Raw genomic sequence first — 13489 nt, 5'->3', positions numbered from 1 at the left:
GGCTGCCGGCTCCGGAGGAGAAGGGCGGTGCTGGGGAGGCGGAAGGCGGCGCGGGGCGCGGCCCGGGAGGCGGCGCGGGAGGGCCGGCCTCGGGCCCCTGCGGGCCGCGGCGGCAGCGGGCGCCGGGCGCCACGTGGCGCGTCCTGGTTGGTCGGCGGTGGCGGCGGACGTTGTCCGGCTCCGCCCGGACACGTCCGGAGCGGCGGATCTGGGATTTTTAGGGTTAGGGGGGAGAGGATCCGCGAATTTGGAATGGGGTGTATATATAGGCATAGAGGGAGCTAGGAGAGTCCAAATGAGGTGCGGTTTTCGGCCACGCGATCGTGATCGAACGCTCTAGGACATGGAGCAGAGTTAGGTGGGTTTTGGGCCAAATTGGAGGGGTGTTGGGCTGCAACACACACGAGGCCTTTTCGGTCCCTCGGTTAACCGTTGGAGTACCAAACGAAGTCCAAATGGTACGAAACTTGATAGGCGGTCTACCGGTAGTAAACCAAGGCCGCTTGGCAAGTCTCGGTCCAATCCGGAAATGTTTAATCCCCACACACGAAAGAAAGCTAGAAATGGCCACCGGAGGAGAACGAAGCGCCGGAATGCAAAACAGATAACGGGGAAAATGCTCGAATGCATGAGATGAACACGTATGCAAATGCAATGCACATGATGACATGATATGAGATGCATGACAACGACAACAACACACGGAGACAAAACCTGAACCCGAGGAAATAAATTAACTTAACGTCGGAAACGGCAAGAGTTGGAGTACAAATTGGGAAAGTTACATCCGGGGTGTTACAACACTCCACCACTACGAAAGGATCTCGTCCCGAGATCTAGGACTGAAAGAACGCCGGGTACTCAGAACAGAGGTGATCCTCGCGTTCCTAGGTAGCTTCACGGTCGGAATGGTGTGACCACTTGACTTTGAGAAATTTGATTGACTTGTTGCGAGTCTTGCGTTCAGTTTCTTCAAGAATAGCAACTGGGTGCTCACGATAAGAGAGATCTTCTTGGAGCTCAATGTCCTCGAAGTTGACGGTGCGGTCAGGAGTCTTGAAGCACTTTCGAAGCTGAGAGACATGGAACACGTCATGAACATTTGCAAAGTTTGAAGGAAGCTCGAGTTGAAAGGTCCCACGTATCTAGGGGCAAGCTTCCCTTTGATACCGAAGCGACGAGTACCTTTCATAGGAGAGACACGGAGGTAAACATGATCTCCGATCTCGAAAACCAAATCACGGTGCTTACTATCATAGTAGCTCTTATGGCGGGATTGGGCTGCTTTGAGGTTATCACGAATGACTTTGCACATTTCTTCTGCCTCCGTGATTAAGTCATTACCCAAAAGCTGACGTTCACCGGTTTCAGACCAGTTGAGAGGGGTACGGCACTTCCTGCCATACAGAATTTCAAAAGGGGCCTTGCCCGAACTTGCTTGAAAACTGTTGTTGTAGGAGAATTCAGCATAAGGAAGACAATCCTCCCACTTCATGCCGAAGGAGATCACACAAGCCCTGAGCATATCTTTAAGAATCTGGTTGACACGCTCGACTTGACCGCTTGTTTGAGGATGGAAAGCTGTGTTGAAGCGGATGTTGGTGCCCATGGCCTTCTGAAAGGAATCCCAAAACTTCGAGGTAAAGATGCTGCCACGGTCTGAAGAGATCACTTGAGGAATACCGTGCAGAGAGACAATACGAGAGGTATAGAGTTCCGCCAATTGAGCTGCAGTGATCGACTCTTTGATAGGCAGAAAGTGAGCCACTTTGGTGAGTTTGTCGATGACAACGAATATAGCATCATTGCCACGCTTGGACTTTCGAAACCCAGTCACGAAGTCCATCTCAATGTGGTCAAACTTCCATTTTGGAATGGCAAGAGGTTGGAGGAGACCAGCTGGCCTTTGGTGTTCTGCCTTCACTCTTCTGCAGACATCACATTCATTCACGAATTGAGTGATCTCGCGCTTCATTCGAGTCCACCAATAAGCTTGCTTAAGGTCCTGATACATCTTCGTGCTCCCAGGGTGGATGGAGAGGAGAGAATTGTGAGCCTCGTTCATGATCACTTTACGAAGGTCACCTTTGGGTACAACAATACGATCTTCGAAGAAGAGAGTGTCCTTGTCATCAAGGCGGTAGCATTTGGACTTGGACTGGCTCTTAGCAATCCCAATCTTCACCTTTTTCACCATAGCATCAAGAAGCTGTGCTTGGCGAATCTGGTCTTCTAAGGTAGGAGAGACTTGAAGGTTGGCGAGGAAACCTTGAGGAACAACTTGCAGATTAAGTTTGCGGAAAGCTTCACAAAGCTCGGGTTGATAAGGCTTAAGAATCAGACTGTTGCAGTAAGCCTTTCTGCTCAATGCGTCAGCAATCACATTGGCCTTGCCTGGAGTATACTCAATACTCGGATTATACTCTTGAATCATTTCGACCCATCGAGTTTGCCTGAGGTTGAGATTAGGCTGAGTGAAGATGTACTTGAGACTCTTGTGATCAGTGAAAATGTCCACTTTTCTTCCCAATAGAAGATGTCTCCAAGTCAAAAGAGCATGCACAACTGCCGCCAACTCGAGATCATGAGTGGGGTAGTTCTTCTCATTAGGCTTCAACTGGCGAGATGTATAAGCAACAACTTTCTTCTCTTGCATCAATACTGCGCCAAGACCTTGGAGAGAGGCATCACAAAAGACCCCGTACGGCTTGGATTCATCAGGCGGAGTCAGAACTGGAGCAGTGATCAACTTCTCTTTCAAAGTGTTGAAAGCAATATCACACTTCGGAGACCAAACGTACTTGACGTGCTTCTGAAGAATATTAGAGAGAGGCTTCGCGATCTTAGAAAAGTTTTCAACGAATCTTCGGCAATAGCTTGCGAGACCGAGAAAACTGCGGAGTTACTTCACGTTCTGAGGAGGTTGCCAATTCACAATTGCAGGCACCTTCTCAGGATTCACAGCAATGCCCTTGGCAGAGATGATATGACCAAGATAAAGAACCTCATCGAGCCAGAATTCACACTTGGAGAACTTGGCGTAGAACTGATGTTCCCTGAGCTTATCAAGAACCAAACGCAAGTGCTTGGCATGATCTTCCTTGTTCTTCGAGAAAACCAGAATGTCGTCGAGATAGACCAAAACGAAGTCATTGGTGTAGGCGTTGAAGATGAAATTCATCATGCGAGAGAACATCGGAGGAGCGTTGGCGAGGCCAAAAGACATGACAGTGTATTCATATGAACCAAAGCTTGTTCTGAATGCTGTCTTGGGAATATCTTCTTCACGAATGCGAATCTGGTGATAACCCATACGGATCAAGCTGGGAGAATATTTGGGCTCCTTTGAGTTGTTCGAACAGCTCATTGATGTTGGGAAGTGGGTATTTATTCTTGATGGTCTTCTTGTTCACTGGACGGTAATCAACACAAAGTCGGTCCGTTCCATCTTTCTTCTTCACAAAAAGAACGCCACAACCCCATGGAGAAGAACTAGGCCGGATGAGACCCATTTTCTCTTGCATATCGAGCTGCTTCTTCAGCTCCTTCAACTCTTCAGGTCCGAGCTTGTAAGGACGTTTGCACACAGGTTCTGTGCCAGGCTCAAGATCAATAACGAATTCAACTGGCCGGTGCGGAGGCATTCCTGGAAGCTCTTCTGGAAAGACGTCTTGATATTCGCAAACGACTGGAATTTGATAGATGGCATCCAATTCACCCTTCTCATTGAGAGAAAACAGACGAATGGTATCATCACGAGCGGCAAAGACAATCACATCCTCAGACAAATGAGTCAATTGATAGTAACATCCGGAACGCATACTCGAGATGTCATTTGACGGGCCAGAGAGACGATAGCCAACGGCTTCGGCAACACTTGAGTAACAAAATCATGCTTAGATGCAAAAGGTCTCGAGATGAAACAATGCGATGCACTAGTGTCAAAAAGAACTTTTGCAGGAATATCATTAACAGGAAGGTTACCCATGATGACATCTGATGAGTCCTCTGCCCGAGCTGCATTCATCAAATTGACCTTGGCATGCTTGGGATTATGCTTGACCACCGCTGTACTTGCCGATCTGATAGGAGGAGGAGGAGGAAGACGCCTCTGGTTGAAACACTTGTTGGCATAGTGACCCTTCTGTTGGCACTTGTTGCACGTGACCTCAGAAAGCAGACGGTGATACGGAGCACTCGATCTTGGAGGTTGAGACGAAGTCTTGTTCTGAAAGCCAGGGTTGGGTGGGTGGGAAGAACCACTGCCACCTTTGCTCTTCTGCTGATATGGCTGACGGAACGGAGGAGGAGGAAGCCAAAACTTATGCTGCTTGGCCACTTGAGTAGAGGAAGAAGGAGTAACATCTCTGACTCGCTTCTTGGAAGCATCACACCTCAACTGAGCAGCATCTTGCTTTAGTGCCATGTTGTAGAACTCATCGTACCTCAAGGGCTCAAAGAGAACAAGAGCGAGTTGGATATCTTCTCTGAGACCACCCCTGAACTGGTATATCATGCTCTTCTCATCAGGCACGTCCTGCTTGGCAAAGCGAGCGAGCTTCTGGAACAACTTGTTGTAGTCATAGACAGACAAAGAGCCTTGCTTCAGATTGCGGAATTCCTCAGCTTGCTTTCAACCACGCTCTCGGGAATATGATGAGCCCTGAAATCTCGACGGAAATCATCCCAAGTGATAACACGTCCACCTCTAGAGTCCTTGTACTGCTGGAACCATTCTGCAGCTTGATCTTTGAGTTGGAAGGAAGCGAACTTGACAAAGTCCTCAGGCCTGACGTTACTGCACTCGAAATGCTTACACAGATCCACAAGCCAATCGTCAGCATCGGTTGCCTCAAGACAATTGCTGAAAGTCTTTGGCCCGTTAGCAAGGAACTGGTTGAGTGTAGCAAAGTGACTCTGATTGCTGCCTTGATTCCCTTGACTGCCTTGATTGCGCTCTTGAAGAATTTGCATGATCAGCTGTGTGTTTGCATTGGTTGCGGCCATCACAGCTTGCCATGCCTCTGGAGGAGGTGGAGGTGCTGGCGGATCAGGATTCGGAGTCGTGCGCATTGGAGGAGCCATCCTGAAGAGGTTGGCCACCATTAGCACATTGATAGATAAAATATTGAAGTTGAATCCAACGGAATGAAAATTGCAACATATAGTCTTCACATCCGAACAAAATGAACGAATGCATTCCTCTTGAAATGGTCACATATCCATAATTTGAGAAGCCACGTAGAATTAAGGTAGAGAAATAAATCAACAAGGTACGGATCAAGAACGAATAATTGGTAAGAAATCCCAATCTCAAACTAATATTCGTAGAAGAAGAACTAGAGCTACTAGAATTCCCACGTATGAAACTCCCGAACCTTTCCGGTTATGCAATCAGGTGTTGGGGATATAGGGGAAGCATAATATCTCACCCAAACTAGCAAATCCTACATCCAGCTGTATCCATCCTTCAACACATAACCAAGAAACCTTCGGAAACCATCTACCTCAACCTTCAAAAAGCATCCGTTATACAAGTTATGGCGATACTCCCGAACTCCCGCCCCAGTACTGGGTGGCGTCGAGGTTATCTCACCAACGAACTGCATAAAAGAGATTTTCGATGTCGGCGTACTAAACTCAGGTATTCCAGAATTGCAACGATACAATTATGATGACATCACCTCAGAGCTCAACTCCCCGGGACACTTCCACTAAACCCCTGACAGGAGGCACCAAGACAATGTTCTCATCATAAAACCATCGGAACGATTCCAACATACCCGCGTGATCCTAAATTTTTTTTAGTGAAATTTGAGAAGAGAAGAGTCAAAACTCTACGTCAGGATGCCTTACCAGAGCGATGAGGAGACTGGGAAGTAAAAAGAATTCCTAAACTCTCCGATATATAATTCCTAAATGACTCAAAACATTTTTCTAGACACAACTCGGCCGCTAAAATGATCAAGCAATGGGGCTCCTAAGGTCAGGGAAGGCTCTGATACCAACTTGTAACACCCTCGATGCGACTATAGCTCCCACGTGTCGAGGCACGACTTAGAGACATAATCGCATTGAAGGCATATGTCGCAAGTTAGGCAATCTTCACAACATCCCATGTAATATGAATAATAAAGGGGAGATAACATAGTTGGCTTACACTCGCCACGTCAATCAAGTACATAAATAACATTACATCATCCAAACACTCATGGCCCGACTACGGAGCCAAAATGAAAGAGAACCCAACGTGCGACATGGTCCCGTTCACCCCCAACTAGGCACCACTACTGATCGTCGGGAAAGGAAACATAGTATCGTTGAGAGTCTTCGTTGAACTCCCACTTGAGCTCATACGCGTCTCCTGGAGCGGAATCATCAGGCCCTGCATCTGGTGTAATAGTAATCTGTGAGCCACAGGGACTCAGCAATCTCGCACCCTCGCGATCAAGACTATTTAAGCTTATCGGTATGGCAAGGTAAAATATAAGTGGAGCTGCAGCAAGCGACTAGCAAGTATAGTGGCTAACTAATTCGCAAAAGAGAGCGAGAAGAGGAGGCAAAGCACGAGCGAGAAGCTAGAGAACAACCTGCGCAAACATTACTCCAACACCGTGTCCACTTCCCGGACTCCGCCGAGAAGAGGCCATCACGGTAACACACTCGGTTGATTCATTTTAATTAATTAAGGTTCAAGTTATCTACAACCGGACATTAACAAATTCCCATCTGCCCATAACCGCGGGCACGGCTTTCGAAAGTTCAATCCCTGCAGTGGAGTCCCAACTTAGCCCATGACAAGCTCTCACGGTCAACGAAGGAATAGACCTCCTCCCAAGACGTTCCGATCAGACTCGGTATCTCGGTAATTCAAGACACTTCGACAGGTTAAAACAAGACCAGCAACACCGTCCGAATGTGCCGACAAATCCCGATAGGAGCTGCACATATCTCTTTCTCAGGGCACACTCAGATAAGCAATCCGTACAACTAAAACCAGCCCTTGAGTTTCCCCGAGGTGGCGCTGCAAGGGGCTCTAGTTTGGACCAACACTTAGAGGAGCACTGGCCCGGGGGGGTTAAAATAAGATGACCCTTGAGTCTGCAGAACCCAAGGGAAAGAAAAGGGTAGGTGGCAAATGGTAAGACCAATGTTGGGCATTGCTGGAAAAGCTTTAATCAAGGCGAACTATCAAGGGGTTCCCATTATAACCCAACCGCATTAGGAACGCAAAATCCGGGAACATAACACCGATATGACGGAAACTAGGGCGGCAAGAGTGGAACAAAACACTAGGCGAGAGGCCGAGCCTTCCACCCTTTACCAAGTATATAGATGCATTAAGATAACATGGCAATATAATGATATCCCAACAAGTAAATAAAAGATGTTCCAACAAGGAACGGCCTCCAATCTTCACCTGCAACTAGCAACGCTATAAGAGGGGGTGAGCAAAGCGGTAACATAGCCAATCAACGGTTTGCTAGGACAATGGTGGGTTAGAGGTTTGACATGGCAATTTGGGAGGCTTTCAAGCAAGTGGTAGGCATCGTAGCAATGGCATAGCAAAAGAGCGAGCAAACTAGTATAGCAAAGATAGTAGTGATTTCGAGGGTATGATCATCTTGCCTGCACAGTTGTCAGAGTTGACTGGATCCTCGAAAGCAAACTCAACGGGCTCCTCGGTAGCGAACTCGTCTCCCGGCTCTACCCAAACAAGACAAACAAGCAACAAGGATACAATCAACCACGCGCAAGACCAAGCAATATGATGAAATGATGATATGCTATGCGGGATGCGACGCAGGATGCAAAATGCAAGGTACGACAGGAAATGCATGAACCTGGCCTCAACTTGGAATTCCAAGTGTGCCACTGGAAAGATGAGATGAAATCGCTTGAAAACGATATAAAGAACGCCAGAATCGGAGTTACGGTTTGGAAATGGCAAGCGTTTCAAAAATGACACTGGTTTGCGATTTACAGCAAGTAGGCATCTAAATGCAACGAAAAGAACATGCTACAGCACCCAAACAAGACAACAAAATACATGGAAGGGATGCACACAAGATGCTTAACAAAGATCTAGCACTGATCTACGGCCAAATCATCCATTAACAGGTTCAAACAAGCAAGGCAAAAACGCAAATGACAAACAGATCTCAGACTTAGTGAAATTAACAATTGTTTGGAATTTCAGATCATATAGCCCTCTTCGGAGCAACAAAACAACATGCTAAAGGACCTGAACATGACAAAGAAAGACATGGCATGGAGCTACTCAACAAGCTTAACAAAAGTCCCTTAGTGACCTTGAGCCAAAAGGGAGCAGAAAATACAATTGTAAGCATGTGAACATAGCAAAAACATAATCAGTTTTCAGACTTAGTGAAAACTGGGACTTGCTGAAACATAACTCACGAAGGCATGTTTACGAGCTCGGTGCACTCACCACGGTGCAAGTCATGGCAAGACAAGCATACATCCATAAAGAAGGCACAAAATACAAGCTAGACATGGCAGGAACAATAGCATAGCATGCACGGATCAACTACAATAACATCGGCAAAATCGCAAACAAGTTGACGATCTGCCCAGATTCGCAACGAAGCAAAAGTAGAGCTCGATTGACTCAAGCTAGGGTGCTCCATAATTGCAAACAAAGACACGGATGGATAGAGAACTACAAGATTAACAAAACTCCCTTACTGATCATCCTCAAAAGAGGCACGGATCACTAGGAAACAACACAAACATATGGCATCGTGAGATAAAAAATCCCAGGACTTAGTGAAATTACTAAGTCCCTGAAAACAGAATTAGCAAGTGCACCACTTTGCAAGCTTGCACAAGTCACCACACACATCCTAAAAATACATGGGTTGCACCTCTGGAAAGATGACAAAACCCTTAACAAAACACATGAAGAACTCACGCGCATAACATGCACACATTAATCATGGCAAAAATGACAAAAGTGCTAACCGGAGTAACAGATCTGACAATTAACTCAAGTAGCCCTCTTCTAACAGCATTTCGGGCATGAAGATGAGATCAAATGAAAATGAGGCAATGGAATGAAATGATGTACTCTCTGAGGTGAACATTTTGATATGCTATATGCATGAATCGGAGCTACGGCTGCAAAGTTACGGAGCCGCGAACAGAGCAACTTGGACTAAAAATTCTGGAGACTTAGGAAAAATTCAACCTCCGGATCTGGATCTAGGGTTTGCACGGAAACCGACACGCGTCGCTGCAGTGTAGCTGTTCGAGGACCGCCAGAAGAAAAAGAGCCGCGACGGCCGGAGCTCTCGCCGGAGAGGGCGCCGGCGACGAGGAGGCGGGGCGCCCGGAGCTTCACGGAGGAGGGGCGGCGGCCGCGAGGCGCTGGGCTGCCGGCGACGAGTCTTGGCAGCGGGGCGGCGAGTGGCGAGGCGGCGGTCGGCGGTGAGCAACTCCGGCCGGCGCGGGCGGCGCGGCTGCCGGCTCCGGAGGAGAAGGGCGGCGCTGGGGAGGCGGAAGGCGGCGCGGGGCGCGGCCCTGGAGGCGGCGCGGGAGGGCCGGCCTCGGGCCCCTGCGGGCCGCGGCGGCGGTGGGCGCCGGGCGCCACGTGGCGCGTCCTGGTTGGACGGCGGTGGCGGCGGACGTTGTCTGGCTCCGCCCGGACACGTCCGGAGCGGCGGATCTGGGATTTTTAGGGTTAGGGGGGAGAGGATCCGCGAATTTGGAATGGGGGGTGTATATATAGGCATAGAGGGAGCTAGGAGAGTCCAAATGAGGTGCGGTTTTCGGCCACGCGGTCGTGATTGAACGCTCTAGGACATGGAGCAGAGTTAGGTGGGTTTTGGGCAAAATTGGAGGGGTGTTGGGCTGCAACACATACGAGGCCTTTTCGGTCCCTCGGTTAACCGTTGGAGTACCAAACGAAGTCCAAATGGTACGAAACTTGACAGGCGGTCTACCTGTAGTAAACCAAGGCCGCTTGGCAAGTCTCGGTCCAATCCGGAAATGTTTAATCCCAACACACGAAAGAAAGCTAGAAATGGCCACCGGAGGAGAACGAAGCGCTGGAATGCAAAACGGACAACGGGGAAAATGCTCGAATGCATGAGATGAACACGTATGCAAATGCAATGCACATGATGACATGATATGAGATGCATGACAACGACAACAACACACGGAGACAAAACCCGAACTCGAGGAAATAAATTAACTTAACGCCGGAAACGGCAAGAGTTGGAGTACAAATTGGGAAAGTTACATCCGGGGTGTTACAATAAAGCACTAGAACAAAAACTAATTGGACCAATGGAGGAGTCACATTCCAAGGAACATCTACCCAAGCAGTTTTGTGAGAGATGCTTTGAGCAAGGAGATCGAAAATGGCAGCAAAATGAGCTTGCACTCGGGTTTGAGCTGGATATTCGTGTTTGTGGGAGGAAGAAGGAGTGTGTGGGTGCAGGAATAAGTGGAGGAGGGCCACTGTGGGCCCACGAGGCAGGGGGTGTGCCCAGGGGGATAGGGCGCGCCCCTGACCCTCGTGGCCAGGTGCCAGCTCCTCCTGCTGTGTTCTCAGTGCCGAATATTCTCAAATATTTCAGAAAAAATCATATTTAAATTTCAGGGCATTTGGAGAACATTTATTTTTGGGGTATTTTTATATTGCACGGATAAATCAGATAACAGACAGAAAAATACTATTTTTATTTTATTTTAATATAAATAACAGAAAGTAAGAGGAGGGTACACCAGGTTGTGCCTTCTAGTTTCATCCATCTCATGATCATCAAAAGAAATCCACTAACAAGGTTGATCAAGTCTTGTTAACGAACTCATTCCGAATAACATGGAACCGGAGAAATTTCGAATAACACTATGTTACCTCAACGGGGATATGCACATCCCCAATAATAAGAATATCATATTTCTTCATGATAGTAGGAAGAGGAAATTCAAAACCTCCAAATATAATCGATGAAATTTTTCCAATAGAGTTGATACTATGAACTTGAGGTTGTTTCCTTGGAAAGTGTACTGTATGCTCATTACCATTAACATGAAAAGTGACATTGCCCTTAGTGCAATCAATAATAGCCCATGCAGTGTTCAAAAAAGGTCTTCCAAGAATAATAGACATACTATCGTCCTCGAGAATATCAAGAATAACAAAGTCCATTAAAATAGTAACGTTTGCAACCACAATAGGCACATCCTCACAAATACCGACAGGTATGGCAGTTGATTTATCAGCCATTTGCAAAGATATTTCAGTAGGTGTCAACTTATTCAAATCAAGTCTACGGTATAAAGAGAGAGGCATAACACTAACACCGGCTCCAAGATCACATAAAGCAGTTTTAACATAGTTTCTTTTAATGGAGCATGGTATAGTTGGTACACCGGGATCTCCAAGTTTCTTTGGTATTCCTCCCTTAAAAGTATAATTAGCAAGCATGGTGGAAATTTCAGCTTCCGGTATCTTTCTTTTATTTGTAACAATATCTTTCATATACTTAGCATAAGGATTCATTTTAAGCATATCAGTTAATCGCATACGCAAAAAGATAGGTCTAATCATTTCAGCAAAGCGCTCAAAATCATCATCATCCTTTTTCTTGGATGGTTTGGGAGGAAAAGGCATGGGTTTCTGAACCCATGGTTCTCTTTCTTTACCATGTTTCCTAGCAACAAAGTCTTTCTTATCATAACGTTGATTCTTTGATTGTGGGTTATCAAGATCAACAGTAGGTTCAATTTCTATATCATTATCATTACTAGGTTGAGCATCATCATGAACATTATTATTTGCATTTTCACTAGTTTCAGGTTCATTACCGGATTGTGTTTTAGCATCAGAAATAGAAATATCATTTGGATTCTCAGGCGTTTCAGTAATAGGTTCACTAGAAGCATGCAAAGTCCTATAATTTTTCTTTTTCTTCCTTTTAGAAGGACTAGGTGCGTCTATATTATTTCTCTGAGAATCTTGCTCAATTCTTTCAGGGTGGCCTTCAGGATACATAGGTTCCTGAGTCATTCTACCACCTATAGTCATAACTCTAACAGCATTATCATTATTCTTACTATTCAATTCATTGAGCAAATCATTTTGAGCTTTAAGTACTTGTTCTACTTGAGTGGTAACCATAGAAGCATGTTTACTAATAAGTTTAAGTTCACCTTTGACATTAGCCATATAATTACCCAAGTGTTCAAGCATATCTGAATTGTATTTCAATTGTCTACCAAAATAAGCATTGAAGTCTTCTTGCTTAACCATAAATTTATCAAACTCATCTAAGCATGTGCTAGCAAACTTAGTAAATGGGATTTCAGCTTTATCATATCTATAGAGAGAATTTAACTTTACTACCTATGTCGGGTTATCAAGACCATGTACTTCTTCAATAAGTAATGGATTAAGATCATATGTTTCTTCAATAGGCGGTAAATTATTTCTTTTCCTCTTACATATCTTCAGGACTGAGAAATAGAATACCCCTCTTCTTCGGAGTTGGTTTAGGAATAGGCTCAGGAGCTGGCTCAGGAAGTGTCCAATTATTTTCATTTGTCAACATATTATTTGATAGAATTTCAGCTTCATCCGGCGTTCTTTCCCTGAAAACAGAACCAGCACAACTATCCAGGTAATCTCTGGAGGCATCGGTTAGTCCATTATAAAAGATGTCAAGTATTTCATTTTTCTTAAGAGGATGATCAGGCAAAGCATTAAGTAATTGGAGAAGCCTCCCCAAGCTTGTGGGAGACTCTCTTCTTCAGTTTGCACAAAATTATATATATCCCTTAAGGCAGCTTGTTTCTTATGAGCAGAAAAATATTTAGCAGAGAAGTAATAAATCATATCCTGGGGACTACACACACAACCAGGATCAAGAGAATTAAACAATATCTTAGCATCGCCCTTTAATGAGAACGGAAATATTTTAAGAATATAAAAGTAACGAGTTCTCTCATCATTAGTGAACAGGGTGGCTATATCATTTAATTTAGTAAGATGTGCCACAACAGTTTCAGATTCATAGCCATGAAAAGAATCAGATTCAATCAAAGTAATTATATCAGGGTCAACAGAGAATTCATAATCCTTATCAGTAACAAAGATAGGTGAAGTAGCAAAAGCAGGGTCAGGTCTCATCCTAGCATTTAGAGATTGCTTATTCCATTTAGCTAATAAGCTCTTAAGTTCATAACTATCTTTGCAAGCTAAAATAGCTAAAGAAGCTTCTTTATCAAAAACATTCATCAATATTATCAGATTCAATACTTTCATTCTCTCTAACCCTAGCAAGTTGTTCATCAAGAAATTCACCAAGTGGCACAGTAGTATCAAGCATAGAAGTAGTTTCATCATAAGTATCATGCATAGAAGAAGTGGCATCATCAATAACATACGACATATCAGAACAAATAGCAGAAGCAGGTTTAGGTGTCGCAAGCTTACTCAAAATAGAAGGTGAATCAA

This window comes from Triticum dicoccoides, chromosome 4A (genome assembly GCF_002162155.2).
Source record: "Triticum dicoccoides isolate Atlit2015 ecotype Zavitan chromosome 4A, WEW_v2.0, whole genome shotgun sequence".
Classification (NCBI taxonomy): Eukaryota; Viridiplantae; Streptophyta; class Magnoliopsida; order Poales; family Poaceae; genus Triticum; species Triticum dicoccoides.
This window is presented reverse-complemented; position numbering follows the sequence as displayed.